The following is a 16,700-nucleotide window of genomic DNA, read 5'->3' as shown; positions in this document are numbered from 1 at the left end:
CTCATACATAGTACTTAATACATACAAATGTACATGAGCTACCGCTGTATTATAAATAAAAATGAGTTACCTCGGTACATAGTATCTACTTAATACATACAAATGTACATGCATTTGTATGTATTACTTAATACATACAAATGTACATGCATTTGTATGTATTAAGTACTATGTACCGTTAATGTAGCAGGATGTTTACCGAAATTAATGTTTTCTTTCTTTATTTATTACCACTTACCATTAGTTATACTGCACGCCCATTCGCTACTTCTATAAGAAAGAAACCTTATCCCACAGTTTATTGTAAAGTAAGAGATAATAACTTCATTTGACGGAGAACTTACATCGTGAGAAAATCAATATATTTAAGAGATATGAAGGCTACCAATGAGCACCTGGATAATATGATGGAATGTGACCTCAACCCTTTTGAACTGAACACGAAACCCGAACCCGACAGTGCGAAAATAATGGTTTAACGATAATATTCATCATTTAATGAAAATCATTCGAAACAAAAATAATGACCAGGGAGCAACAATACGCATAATTTAATATCTCTCGGACAAAATAAAGCTATATATTTTGGCGATCATTAAAACTTTATTGCAAATAATACAGCCAGACGACGAAATGAATGCTAATGGAATAAAATATTGGCGCCATTAATCATAGGGTCCAATTTTGGAAGCCCGTCCGACCAGAAGCGGCATTGTCCAAATGAAAGCATTAATTTAATGGTCACTTTATTTATGATTCGAGATATTTCTCGCCTTATTGGTAATCGGTTAAATCTATAAGTGTTGTAGATAACACTATTTTTAATTAAATGTGTAGAGACACATCTCTATCTATCTATATCAATAAGCAAAGACAAAACAGTTAAGTTTAACATTAGTTTGTTTGTTTGATTGACAAGCTTTTGTATTATAAACAAAAATTAAGATTGTTTATAATATTCCTAATAATTAAACATTCAATTTTCAGAAAGGCGAACTATTTACTATTATTAGATGTAATTATCTCCATGTACATAATTGTACCTCAATTTGACATTCAATGCTACTAGACCCTCTGTACTCTAAGCACAATGATCATACAAAAGTCAAAAACATATACACAAAAAGCAAGGGGACCCAGTACAGAAATCTAAATAAAGTATTTAGATATCAGTTGATGTATCTATCGTTGATCGCCCCCGAAACCTTTTTACGTTTCAGTCATCAGCCTGTTTATCATAACTTTAAGTTTTTTGCTTAAATACTTCTTTTATTTTGCTTATTCCAATTTAATTTATATTAGTGCACACACAAAAAGAAACAAAAGATGATTTGAATATTTGAATTTCATTTGAATACTGATATTAGTAACATTTGAATACTGGTATTGTATTGTAAATATTTATTATTCTGCGGTTTTTGTTACCTTAGTAAAAAAAATATTTAGAATAATTGCTTATCTTAAATATGCACAGTATCATCTATTTATCGCACCCAGCACTTAAGAAAAACAAGCATTGTTTAAATATTTCAACCTTCATAGAACTTACGACCAAACTGTTTTTTTTTTAGATATAATATAGGAGTAGCAGACGAGCATGCGGTCCACCTGATGGTAAGTGGCTACTGCCGCCCATGGACATCTGTAATCAACCCCAGATACGATTAGATATTCCTACCTGAGGTCGGCCACAGATGCGCCGCTACCCCTGAGGACTAAGCTGGAACGCCTCAGAAATGTCTATCTCCCTTACCACACCCTTCTAAACGAAACACAGCAGCGCCTAACACTGCTGTTATTAGGTAGAAATAGGTGTGGCGGTGGTGCCGCCGGAGTCGAACCACAAAGGGTTCTACCACCTTCATTCTTGCATGTTTGCAATAAATAATTAACTTTTGAATATGAGGTTAATAATTACTGTCTTGCTATAAGTTATACTTACTTCAGTACTAAGTAGTTTGAGAAATGTTGGCACTAGAAAGTAAAGTGCCCGTCTCCAAGTATCTGACTCATTGCAAGGCGCTAAAGCTAATGCAAAAATATATTTTAATGTTAGTTACCGTACCCCTCCGAAACGGCTCTACCGATTTTCACCAAATTTTATATGCATATTCAGTAGGTCTGAGAATCTACTATCTATTTTTCATACCCCTAAGTGATAAGGGTTGTTCATCCTTAACATTTTTTTATTTATATGGCGACAGAACGTTTGCCGGGTCAGCTAGTATGTTATAAAAATCGTTTAATTTTATTCGAAACCTACAAACGTTTTCAAAATTGTTTTGAGCACTAGCTGGTATATTCATCAATCCACAGGTTGAATCAGAGTGGTTATAGTACACTTCAACTCTAAGATCAAACTCTAAAATAACCAACTGTAGGACAGCAAGCAAAACGTGACAATTTTCTTTTGTGGCTCAACTCCGCCAATACAACTACCTCATATATTTCTGCTGAACAATAGCAGTGTTAAGCGCTACCGTGTTTTGGTTTAAAAGTTATTAAGTGCAAGCAAGTAAGTACCTTTACCTTTGCACACGTTCCAACTTAGTTCTCAGTCTATGCAAGGGAAGTGTGGCTGTGACCAACCTTATATAGGGCTGATTGCAAATGTCCATGGTCGGAAGTGGCCATTTATCATCAGATTGCTTGCTCAGTTACTACTTCTATATTAAAAAAAAGTTACAAAAGGAAGCACAACGGGTAGCCACAAACAATGCGGTTATTGTACGCAAAGTTGCAAGCCCCTAGCAAGTTGCATAAGGGAGCAATCTAAATTACTTCTTGACCCGTTGTTATTATCAATTCTTAATTAACCTTAAATAAATTGAAGCCTTTATTGCGAAAAGAAATTTATCGAATATGCACCGTCATCGAAATGCAATTTAAATCGTCGGTCTCTGATCGATATCGATATTATTACGTAAATCTTGACCGTGTATTAATATTTTGTTGTATGTATCAACGGATAGATAAACAATGCATTACAAATAAGCAACAACAGTCTTTATTCTATGAATGGAAACAATTAAGTGCTGTAATGGTATACTTAGAGGTCGTTGATAAAGTATTTGTGATTAATCAAAAGTCTGATTAAATTTAATCTGAAGTTGCTGCAAAATAATCTTTTTTAAGAGTTCAATACCTATTAGGTTTTATGTTGCACCATTTTACCGACGTAATAAAGTATTAGCTATTTGGTATATTATAATGAAAAAATAAACTATGGTTTGTCATTTTATGTACATTTTACTTTCGGATAAAAAAAAACATTTTTAGACGGCATTTTTACTTTTTTTTTAATTGGCCTATGTTTTTCAACAATATTCAGACCAAAATATTTTAATACATAATACATCATCTATAAGGTAGATAATTATTTATATATAGTTCCGTATGTATGTTTTTCAAGTTATATTTACTCAATCGTCGTAAAGTCTTATATAATGTGCAGAAAATGTATCGCTTTTTATACTTTGATGTTTATTTCAATGTAGGTTAGTGCGATAGTAATATATCTGCCTATTCATTATTAGACGGCAGTTTCATGACTAGTTACAGTTTTTGTTCCTCAAGGTGGCCTCAAGGTGACTGTTACACCGATATGAGCATGAAAAGTTAAGAAAAAATATATGTGGCGTTAAAAAAATATAATAGTTTGCGAAGAAAACAATTATAAATCAAAAATACTGAATCGACATAATTATATCTTTCAAATAGTAGGTAATCGTTTGTTTACATTTACTTTTTTATAATAAGAGTTTGTTTTTTTTTTTTAATAAATTTGTAGTCATTGTGACGTTGTCTTAATTACACTTCGGTGTGACAGAGACTCAATTTAGTGCTGCACCAATGCAAGTGCAAAAATCCATACAAAACTAATTGAATTGGATTTTTTGTCGTAAAGTCGCTTCCGTATATACCTAGATATATTTTATAAAGTTAGTGAAGCTATGATAAAATTCATTTAACTAAAATATTGTTTTTGCCGCAAAAGACTGTATTTATAGATAACTATAACTTAAGTACGTTAAGTAAGACATTATAATGATGAATTCTTGCTCAAATCCAAAATCATACTATATCCTTCTATAATACTATATAACCATACTATTTGAAGGTGGTAGAACCCTTTGTGGTCAGACTACCGCGGCACCACCGCCACACCTATTTCTACCTAATAACAGCAGTGTTAGGCGCTGCTGTGTTCCAGTCTGAAGGGTGTGGTAAGGGAGACAGACTTTTCCGAGGCGTTCCAGCTTAGTCCTAAGGGGTAGCAGCGCATTTGTGGCCGACCTCAGGTAGGAATATCTAATCCTATCTGGGGTTGATTACAGATGTCCATGGGCGGCAGTAGCCACTTACCATCAGGTGGACTGCATGCTCGTCTGCTACTCCTATATTATAAAAAAAAATCTAGAAAAAGTGTTTCAGTTCCATTATCATCTAAATTAACCAGTATAATTATCCTTTATTCTAGTTATTTGAAGGCAGCAGAACCCGTCACAGTTTGACTCCGGAACCACATCTATTCCTGCCTAATGACTGCAATGTTAAGTGGTGCTGTATTCCGTTTTGAAATGTGTTAAGAGAGACATACAGGTCTTCGGATCAGTTTAATCTTTCCAATTTAGCCTTCAGGTTTAGAATGCACCTGTAACCAATCTCAGATAGGAATCCAATCTTATCTGGCCACTTACCATCAGATAGATTGCATGCTTGTTCGCTAGTTGCTACTCGTACTTCAATATTATAAAAAATTACCTCCGATAATAATGGCTTCATTACGTAGCAAAGTATAGATTTGTTTTCAATACACTCGTAACTACTTTATAAATGACCATTGAATACAACTAAATCTTTATTACCCAAACTCAATTTCAATCATCCTTGACACTTGCATTGATGCGTCGCGCACGTAGAGGACTGAGGTTGTTTGGGAGTCAATCATTCCTCCATTATTGTTGCTTTTTACAACGTACGTGCAAGTTCGTCGTCTGGTCTGGTTAGTAGTAACTGACCTAATAAAACGTTCAAGGACTGATCTACCGTTTCTCTCGTGTCTATTATGTAATTTGTTTCATCGTGGGTACAAGTCCTTCAAAAGCTGACCCATTGTTTGTTTCTTTTTGGAAAAAGGAATATCCTAAGTAGGCTATATATCTGATAATATGTAATAGTATAAATAAAAAGCATGATATTAGAAATTATGTGCACTTACTGGGAAGTTTAGAGTAGAGACTGTATCTATTCGCGGTCCAACAAGCTCCTACGACACACTCATCAGCCCGTTGAAGTAAATACCTTGAACCCTAGAAAAACAATAAAGATATTAAGATAAAATTTTAATTTGTGATTAACTTGCATAAAAAACACACAGTCATTTACTTGCATCACAATGTTCCCTTCTCTGTAAAGTCAGGTAAATTAATTTATAATTCACAAACAAATTGGAAAAATCAAAGAATCTTTGTCAACTTTTATCGACTACCTACCTACTATCAATATGACAGTTATCAAGTATCAGCGTACCTACCCTCCAAGCGTTGCAATTATAATGATTAATTTATCATCATTTGAAAAGTGCCACGACCGCCACATCTTTTTCTATCGTGCAACGGTTCTTGCATTTCGATACGTGTATGTGGATACCAGCTGGCTTATATATGAAGCGACCTTTTTAATTCTCAGGTTTCATTTACAATTGGTTATACATTTTGTGGCTGGCCTTAACCATTTACCATAAGATGAACTGTGTGTTTGTCTGCTCCTTTAATCTTATCATAAAGAAAATTCCGTTAAAACACCATAACGACAACGATACATACATTTATCATCACCAATACGGCCGCCAAACCAATGTTTTTCCCTAACTCTAAGTACTTACAATACTATTAACTTTACACAAACTATTTTAAAGTCACAATGCATTATTTATGTTAATTTTCCTATCGTTCCGCGAAATATTGTCGCGTTAAGTTGCCGCAACTTATCGGCACCTTGAGGCGATAAATAAATAAAATTAATGAGCCGCAAAACAAATTATGCAAATGTGTTCATTTGTATTCTTGTAACAAATATTACAGATCGCCGCAGGTCTTATCGGATGGAGTCCCGCGGGAATTCCTCTTATAGAGTAATGAACGGGTGGAGTTATAGACGCCAAAGAGTATAAAAAGTAAACAAAAGACTTTCGGCTTTAAGTAAAGAGTAAGCGGCGATGGTTATGATAGATAGATAAAGCGTCATCACTGCTATGTGTTTTAAAATTCAATAAAAGAAAAATAAATTTCTATCATGTACAGTAAATAGCAGAGTAAATATATTATTTGAAATATTTAGGTTTAGAACTGTATACCTATATTGTAGTAGAAGTATTACAATCATCTAATATACTTTAGTAGATAATACCATAGTTCAACTGTTGCTAAATTTATTGATGATCACAAAAAATGTCATAATTCTCGTTTTTTTTCTTACAGTTAAGTATCTAAATGTATCTCATTTTCAATCGCGCTTTATTGGTCGTGCTTTTTGGGCATATTAAAGCAAGCTCTGTCTTCACTTTTAGTCTTTGGCGGCCGCTTTCCACAGGCCATAAACTGTATTGATCGTCGTTGGCTGCGATTACAATATTTTCTCTCGGACAAGCTTTAACGATACTTTAAACGGTGCTTCGACCAATTTTCGCGCCTCCATTTCTTATTTGCGCGCTCCTCGAATTCAATTTAACACTCATCGATTTTTATGTGTTTTTTTAAAGTGAATTATGTTAATTACAATTTCCCATAGGTGGCTGGGTTATAATTTTGGTGAAATTACACAAACAGCGCGAATGTTCGTAAGGTAGGACGTAATTGCTGTTATAAATTTCTGGGTGAACCACATACGGTACGCGACCAGCACAAGCTATCACTTCCCGGGTGTGATCGTATCAGTTGCCCTCATCACAGTAAGTTATGTAAGGTATTTTACCGCAAGACTGTAAATAAGTGGAAACTTCAATGACTTGGTTTCCTAAACAATGTTTGTGACACTTTAAGTGCTTTGATCTTAAATGTATACGTGTTTACAATGTACTTAGACGGTGTAAAAATATTTTAAATTAGATTGTCTGTTATTCTTTAGAACTTTCAGTAATTTTCTAATCTTAAAAACATGATATAACTATCATAAATGCATAAAGAACTCGTCTAAGGTCAAATCTCAAGTGAATAACAAGACAATAAGTTAAACAAAGATTTTTTAATATCACCAACATTTTAGGTATTAGATATATACCAGTAAACATTAAAGTAATAAAGTAATTTCCTCATATCTTAATTTAGTTCACATAGGCTGGAGATATATTACAAACGCACTACAAACTTCTGTCCGTCTATCTGTAAAGTTAAATCACGAAAGAATAGCAAAATGAAAAATAAGTAAGAAGATAAAGCAACAATTAATTATTTATCAACGCCATTAGTTTCTTTCGTTTTCACTAGTTAAGTAATCTCTCGGCTTAATTTACCGAAATCTCAATTGAGTGATCGGAGTATGTTACAATCCCGCTATTTACTTCACCCAGACCTCTTTCTAGGGATGCAAGTTTGTAAAATTATCGATAAAATATTCGATATTTATATTGCATTTCTAAAATATCGATAAGCTGATAATATCATGCAATATTAGCTACAAATGTAACAATAATTTATAATATATTTTTGGACCGTTATTTCATGGAAAAAGATTAACGATATTAATTTTAATGACCCATTTTTTCGCCGCCCCCAACGTACCCAACGTAACGTTACTATATAGTTAAGGTATGTGAAAATTTGGATATCGATAGATATATCATTATTTTTTTGATATATAAAAATATCGTATCGAAGATGATTAAATAGTTAGAATTTGATAAGAATATCGATATTGTAAAGAAGAAATACCGAATTTTCGGTATTCTAGAGTCGATATTAATGAATTTTCGATATATCATTACACCCCTACATCTTTTGAACGTTTTTAGTCACGCAACGCCAAAGTCGGCGCAGTAAATGAGATAATTTGCAAATGTTTTCACGCAGCGATTGTTCTCAATTAGTTTCAGACACGAAAAACTTGAATAAAATCCTTCCGCGATTATTACAAGTCGTTTCGTAGCTCAATGACACGCTTGATTTAGAAATCTCGATGCTTAGCTGTTTATGAGCTACTATAATTAAAGACGGCCTACTTAGAGCGTGAAATCAATATTGTAAAATAAAATAATAATATAAGTAGGTAATCGACTTTTTTAAAGTTTTATATCTCATATTTGTATGCAACCAAGAACAACAATTAATGCTTTAATATTTGTTACATTTACTACCCTTGAAAACGAAATTGGAAAGCTTGATGTTTTATAAAATTGATGGAGCAAACGAGCTTGCAGTCCTCCTGATGGTCATTGCCGCCCATAGACATGTTTGAAAAGCTCCATGTCAGTGTTTCTACGTGAAACCGATCACAGATGCATTACCACACCCGAGAACTAAGGTCGCCTCATATGTAGTCGGAACATACTCGTAACTCAGCTAGTGACGTCTATCTTCCCTAACTTTTCAGTACATGGCGCCTTTATAATCAGTTCTATATTCATTCTTACAAGATATAGATGCTTACGTAGACACTACAATAGCATGACTTCAGGAGTATTAGCCATTGGGAACTACAAATGAGAGATAAACAACAGTGGGTGCGCAGCAACGGGCAACGTAGACCCGTATCTCACGCGATCGCCGTGCGACGATCACATCGCCCGTCGGTCAATGTTGCTAATAGGTATATTGTCTCTTGGGTTAACTTGGGAGTTACGAGTATTTGTTCCACAACTTAATTGAATAAAAAATCCCTAATTTATAAAAAACAAAGTCTAAGTAGTCTACGTAGTCCATGCCCGATGCCACACTTTCGTAAATAGGATCCTATGAATTATTAAAAGCCACTCTTTATACATTTATCTTGCATTCTCATTTATTTCATTTTTTTCATATAGGTAATATGTAAAATTGTACCTTAATATTATCAATGATACAAAATTAAATACTATTTACAATTAAAATGTCACTTCGTAAGTAAAAGACCTGTTTTTCATATCACAATAGACCTAAATTGCTATTTCGAAGTAGGTACGTAAAAATCAAATCGTATGTTAAAATATTTATTTACTTGACATAGTCCTGCTAAGTCACGTCCACTAAAAATATCTCAATATAAATAAATGTTTGTAAACTTGTAAAAAATATCAAGGCAAGTACAAAAACATACTCCCCGAATAATTGTTAACAATAATGATCTATAAAAAATGTGTGCGCAATCTTATAAAAGGAGTTTAATTAAATTGATGATGAAAAAGAAGTATAAAAGAGGCCGCGAATCCCGCTAATCAAGGGCGGTAGCTCAATCAAACGACAGTCATAAATCTTCTAAAACCAGAAGATTCAATTACACGGCTACCGGAAGGCATGGAGAGTGGCAATAACAAATTGTCCAAGATAAATAAGGTCTTTTTAATGCACAGAAGAAGGCTCCGACTCGTTCCCCTTATCGGCGCGACGTTTCTCAAGAAATTTATCGAACGCTTAATGTTTCGGTCAAAAATTAATTGGTACTCCTGAGGTAAAGCCCTGCCGCTTTTAAATTATAACACCCGAAAACACTTAAGATAACGATGCCACATCGATAACTCATTACAAGGATTTCTAGTAAGAGATGCGCTTCTAAAATATTTCTTTAAAGTTTAATTATCCGCTTGTACATTTAAATCGTCGGATATTAATTACTGAGATCATTAGGAATCATTAACAGGAATTTAAATTGGTCCAGACGGAGAATCATGTGAAAGATCATCACATACATAATTTAAGCTAAATATAAATTATTTGTAACGAGCTATTAGCTATTTTACTACATAAATATTTACATAATTTTGAATCTACATTAAAAATTATGCCATTAAATATTTATAGACTTCGTGTTTTCGTATCTTGTAATTTCACACATTAATCTGTTTACAAATATAAAGCAAATTTATAAAATATGCATAATAATGCTATAAAACTAATCATAGCTAATATAATAATATAATAACTAATCGAGATTTTCTTTTGAACAAAATTTTCCCACATAACACGTCCACCAGATTATTTCCGCTGCTTTCAAAATAATGCATGTATTCAGTTTATGGTTTAATATTTATGTGTTCGAAAGATAACCTGTGCAGCCCAGGAATAAAGGGTAATAAAAACATCACGTGGGCTGTGTGATAATAGAAGAAGTGTGACAATCCATCTTGAATCTCATTGTTATCTATTGGAGGCATCCATGCGAATGGGATATCCATGTTACCGTTTGTCTTAGGACAGGAGCCAAGCGGTTGATTTCTAATTAAATAAAAATAATATAAGCATACATATATTTGAAATGAAATATTTCTCTACAACACTTTTGCTATTCGTAAATATCATATGATGTAGATAAGCATACCTGGCATTATAGTATGTGGTATCGGGGACTAAAATGAGACATTGCAACTTTGTTCTCAAAAGCAGTGTGGCATCTGTGATTGTTCTCACGTAAGATTCCTCTGCCCATGCGGTCACATCAAAAACGTGAGCTGCAGTGACTACTAGATGGACCTTTAATGAACTACAAGATTGTTAGATGTTTAAGTTACAAAATAAGTGATCATGGTGGATATCTTATATAGAAATACAGCTGACTATATACTTTGTAACGTTATCAAGTTGCAGCACCTACACATTATTTTCCATTGTAAAGTACCTACGTAACGGCGTTCGCTAACCGATAGGATATCAATGCAACAATAGCAAATGATTTGTCGAATCAACTTCATAAATCAAACGATAAGTGGTCATTTAAAACTATTCATCTACCGGCTTCGGAACACTTTGTATATCTATATTTATATTAAAAATACCTTTTTCATGTCAAATGTTCCAATTTGCTTTCGTTTAAATGGTTGAAGTTTAATTAAAGTCGTTGGACCCGCTGCAACTCAACTCCGGAGGCATCATTGCCACACCTGGCCACTGACAACAGTGTTCGCTTCTGTTTTCCGCTTTGAAGAGATACGTTCCTAACCAAGGTGTACCATCTCAAGAGTGCTACACGCACCTGCTATCAACCTCTAACCTTATCTAGGGTTTACAATTGTCCATGAGGCGCGATAGCCACTTACCAGGTGAACTTCAATGTGATAAATAAAATAGAAATCTTCATATAATTAGAGCGACGTATAACATGAGCTCCTCAATCCGTTACTTCTCCGGTATCGTGGCGACTCTACCCATGCGTCGTCTGCATACCAACACGACGCCGTCGCCGGCGCGTCGCATATCCATGGCAGCCGTGATCTCGGCCAACACTCCATATCTATAATTGCAAACCACCCTTGAAACCGTATTGTTATGATGCTTAAGTTCAAACTTGAAGTTATAAAGCTGGTTCTTAATACGTGCATGGTCAGTCCTATTTAGCGAGATCTGGCTGACACGACACCTCTTACGATCGATAAAGCGTGCCGCTATTTCTGTGTTGAGAATACTTCGGAGTGCTTCGTGTCAAATAGGTAAGATGTCGAAAAGGATAATTTATTATGTTTACTTTAAACGTGACTGTAACTGAACATACTTGGTAAGCTGGTAATTTTAATGTAGGTTGAATTAGATTGAGCTTTAGGTATAATTATTACAATTAGAACATTATTGTAAAGAAAAAAACATAAATGATTGAATAGGATAAAAGGATACATTGTATTTGTAGAGTCATCCGTAAAAAACAACTATGGCAAGGATGTATTTTAATCGCCAAATAATCCCAGTAGTATCTACTTAGGTACATACAAAACCAAGGACCTAAACATAAATAGGTATACCCAGAACACCAACAAGTATCAAGATTAATTATTTCCGTTCGTGCATGACCGAGGTTCGAACCCGGCACCCAACATATCATACCAGTAAGTTAACCACCGTTCCGCAGTCGTCAATCTGGTGCCAAGAATCACCATCCCAATGCCGTGTTTACAATCGCAACGCCTAAAATCGGAACGGGTCATACCTAGTTGTTTTATTTTCGTCTTTAGTACGGAAAGTGGTTAAGTTTACACGAGGTTTCGGAAATTTTCATTCCAATACCAATAAGACAACAGCAATCTTTGTTTTCCACACACAATGTCAAAATAATTTATGGTCCTGTGATAACGGACCACCTAGTGATAACATCGTAACGCAGATTAGTACGATAAAAAGTTGCGTCGAATACGCGCGCCTAATAATACGATATAACAATTAAGTACATAGTGTTGTGTTCATAAATGATAATGCTCGTGTTTATTCTAAGTGTTACCGGATTACTCTCGTTTGGTAAGCTTTTCTTTACGTATAATATTTAAAACAACGAATAACATTCAATATTAGTAGATAATACTACTAGATAACGCGAAATGGTGTAACTAGTGTAACTATGTTTAACATCAATGACTAGACAAAAGTAGTGTGACATCACGACATATTTTAAACACAAACGGAGGAACCAAATAGGCTCGTAATTTAAGAAATGTTTAATTAAATATTATCGTCAATATTATTTGTACCTTGTGAAAACTTCCTAAACTAATTTATTAGTCTATTACTTGTATTCAAACCAATCAGCCTAAAATCTGAAAAAAATATATTGCTGTTTAATTTCACATAACACAGAAGGTTCAGAGTTGAGTCCGATTTGCGTCTACAGTCACTAAACGTGTCAGACACTGGCCGTGGTCTATACAATATTTTTACAGGTACAGACCGTGTCTGCGCGTCTTTGTTACGGTAGATGACAATCCGTACCTAATAAAAAATATAGACTAACACTTTTTATGTGCCATGGCACAAGTTTGACTTGCTCTATGCCCGTATATGTAGATTAACCCCACTCATAAGGAAAATAATGTGTTATAAGGAGTATATTTGGTAGATCCCGGCGTCCTCTACGCAGCGTTGAGGATGGCCACCGGGGGGTTTTAGTGCGGTAAGAGTCCCACATAACCCTGTGTCGCTCCTACGGCATGGGGTACCTTGTGAAGGTCCCCCCTCGTGAAAAAAAAATAAAGGAGTCTATTTGGTAACTACCTTCGTGTTTTAACAGTTTGGCAGTACGAATGAGGTCCGGACTCCGCCCGCGCTTCTCAGCACAATAGACTCCCGACTCATCTCGTATCGCAACAACTTTATAAATATTTATTCAATCCACTGTTGACAATCGTATTTACATTATTATGTGTAGTTGATGTCGCCATTACACCGCGTGGGCTGAATGTTTTTGGTTGAGCATCACTCGATTTGAATCTGTGTCACTAGGACTTCAGATAAGCAAAGTATGAAACATTGCCAAACGGTAAAATAATGTAGTAGATACATATATCATATATTTATCTTAATCTCAATCAACAATCTAAATGCAGTTCTAGAATGCTTATCTTGCTTTGTTTGCTTAATAATTTATTGTCAGTTACTGTAGGACCTTCCGGAATAACAGATTGAATTAAACCGTAATCCAGGTCTTTATAGCCCTTTACACCCGAAGATTTTTTTTCGCAATTTCCGATTCAAAACGTTTATTACGGCTTTTTATATAGCTTAAGGGATCCACAAAAAATACGAAAAAAAATCCAGAGTTTATACTTAATCCAGAAATCGACCCGCACGATCGTGAGTCTCCGGTGGGAACTGTCACACTCACGATCGTGAAAATTGCAAAAAAAAATAGTTTTTTATCAAAAAATATTAGAAAATTAAAACAATTTGGAGATATTTAACATCACTGTCTTTATTTTCATTAGTCTTTATAAAAAATCTGTCTTGGCAATGAAACCTAAACTACGTAATTCTATGAAAATCAACATTCTTCTTTCTTCCGTTATTGCCTCCGTCTTCAATCCAGGTCTCCAAGGCGTAGGTATTCTTGGCTAGGGAATACATCCAATGATAATGCAGATGGAGAAAACTTTAGCCATATCTATTGCAATTAAATTAAGTTTTCGACCGGTTCTTCTTAGATAATATATATTTGTGCATCTGGTTACATATCAAGAGCCTCACAGTTAAAATATTAAGAAAAATATTTCTATGGAAACTTTACTGGAGATGTTGGTAGGGATGTATAGACCTTTTCAAGACAGAAAACGTATTCTTTTCCAAGCTATTTTTCGATGTGTTGGACGTGAAGATGCTCGGCGGCGAGAAATTTCTAGGTATGATTTTGAAGTAGATGGTTGAGGTTCAGGCTCAAGTTTCAGATCCAATTCTAGGTCAGTTTCTATTTGAGGATCTGCATGTGCTTCTGGATCTGTTTCAGGGCACAATTCTTCAAATTGAAACTCTTCTAATCTATTTGGTTGAAGCTCTTCACTTTCATGAAGATCTTCAATGTCCGATATATTTCTCCTCACCCCGCACTGACAAAATCTGATCGTCATTTAAATGTACCCCTAAAATTAAAACAAAAATAATTGTTATTGACGAAACTTACACATAACTGGTAATAGCAATAAAGGCATTTTCATCAAACGTTATTCTGCACCAACAACCGTAGGCACACGAACGTAACAGTTGAAATTTGCAACCTAATTGTATCTAAATTGCATGTTAATCGAATAAACTACTAAAGTCCACGTATTTAGTGTTCTTTTAGCTTTTAAATTAGCAATAATTAATAATACATACTAAACATTTAATACCAAAAATAATTATATACCTGTGACAGTGCGCGGGTCGAAAAAATCTGCCATCTTTGGACGAGTCCCTAGCACAACTGACCGCCTGCACCCCGCTCACTTAGCCGGTAGCACGTGCGATACTCTCCTCACGATCGATCGGCATCGGTTGCGTTTCGAAAAATAAGAAGCTATCACGTGGGAATTTTTTTAAAGTGAAACTCACGCTCATATCATCTCGGGTGTAAAGGGATAGAGGATTTGCTGATGAATGTCTATGAAAGGCTAATTTCAGGCATTTTATTTTCTAGGTTATTTGAGGACATTTCTTTTTGTTTAATATTATTCTGTCTTTGCTTATGATGCGTAAAATAAGAAGAGGTTCCTATAATTTTATGGCAGGTGATCCGAAAAGGAAAAATTACAACAATAGACCTCTCAATAACTTCTCTTCAGATATCGTCTGACCCGCCTGGCATATAAGTATATACTTATAAGTATAAGGTGTATAAATAAAAGAAAGGGTAGAAATAAATACACCTACTCTAGTTTACAAATCCTTTCACAAATACAGATATTTTGATTAAACATTTGTCTTAAAAAGTTATTGTAATTTCGTTCTATTTAAGATTCTAAAACATCTGTCTTTAGTTATTTGTCGTCTAACATCTTTACCGGTGCAATATATCCAGTTAGTATCATAAAGCAGTTAATTTCCTTATTAAACTCCACGCCTGTGGTTAAATGGAAGCGAGATGCACTCAGCTAGGCGTGCGCAATTATGTCAGCCGCCCATCAGGCACTTTCTCGGGCGCCGCACGTCTCGTCGCCACGCCACACCTTCACCGCTGATATCCTAAACCTAACAAGTAAACCACAGACTTTCTTCTAAACTTGATTAATTGGTATCTAAATATAGTACACTTTGGGGCTTAAATCATGTAAAAGCCATTTGGGTGTGAAGTCACTTTTTAGACTTTTATAACTACGAAAAAGTAACTTGACTCCAAGGGTTTCTCACGTCCTTGAAGTACGGAAATTTCTAAATGTAGAATATTAATTAGCACTTCGTCTCAATATGTAATCAGAAGACGCCATACCATAAGATTAGGTTTCACGGTCACTAAGCAAAAATCCAAATTATGACTCCTGTACACAATTATAATTGTATATACATATTTCATAGATCCGAATTATGGAATCCCACACATTTACTCATAAATAATTATATGTCATAACGCGAAATTGTTCAAATACCTCAGCGAAATTAAATAATATCGCATAGCGACGCATCGCGATCATATTCTCTCCGATAATTACGTAGCGTACGTAGAACGGATCGGAACGTCGGATGATGGCCGGTAAAACGGCGCGAAACGCGAGAAAATGACGAATGATTGCCGCCGTTAAAACAAACTGAAGTCTGTGCTTACCGCGCCGGCAATCGTTAACTACAAGGCGACCGTCGGTTATGGGTCGAGAAAAACTGCAATGTAATGCCCGAGATTTCAACTCAGATATACGAGTAACGGTGTCAAAACATATGCTCATCAATGAGGTATCTTCTCTCGAATACAGGACAGGGTTCAGCGGGTAATTGGGTACTTGACAGTTATAACAATAAAATATGAAATATGTTGGATATGATAGCTTATAAGTAAACATAAATTATGCAGTATTTCGTTTATTTTTTAATACGTTCTAAGTATTTTAATTTTTAAAAAGAAATTTTCGATTTTTTATCTGTGGATTTTAAGTCCCAAAACGGCGACAGTGCTGCCTCAAATGTCATGTGACGTCACTACATCGAAACCAAACAAGACAAATAATAATTAAATCGTTTGCTGTTAGAGTTGGTTGAATTTATAATATGTTGTGAACCGAAATGAAGCCATACTATATTAAAGCTGATAGCGTGAAGCTTAAAGAATCTCCATATATGCAGTGCAATAAATCA

General features: G+C 34.8%; 1 long non-coding RNA gene across 1 annotated transcript; it reads right to left on the bottom strand.

Moving 5' to 3' along the window:
- Positions 1 to 13,837: 13,837 nt before the first annotated feature.
- LOC140753700 (uncharacterized) lies at positions 13,838 to 14,993 on the bottom strand. Its single transcript, XR_012103594.1, has 2 exons — positions 14,785 to 14,993; positions 13,838 to 14,518 (listed from the first exon to the last, which is right to left on the bottom strand). It is a non-coding gene; the product is annotated as an uncharacterized LOC140753700 (long non-coding RNA).
- Between the last annotated feature and the right edge of the window lie 1,707 nt (positions 14,994 to 16,700).

This window comes from Epargyreus clarus, unplaced genomic scaffold, assembly GCF_041222505.1.
Source record: "Epargyreus clarus isolate Ecla_fem2 unplaced genomic scaffold, WU_Ecla_fem_2.2 ptg000027l, whole genome shotgun sequence".
NCBI lineage: Eukaryota > Metazoa > Arthropoda > Insecta > Lepidoptera > Hesperiidae > Epargyreus > Epargyreus clarus.
This window is presented reverse-complemented; position numbering and strand designations above follow the sequence as displayed.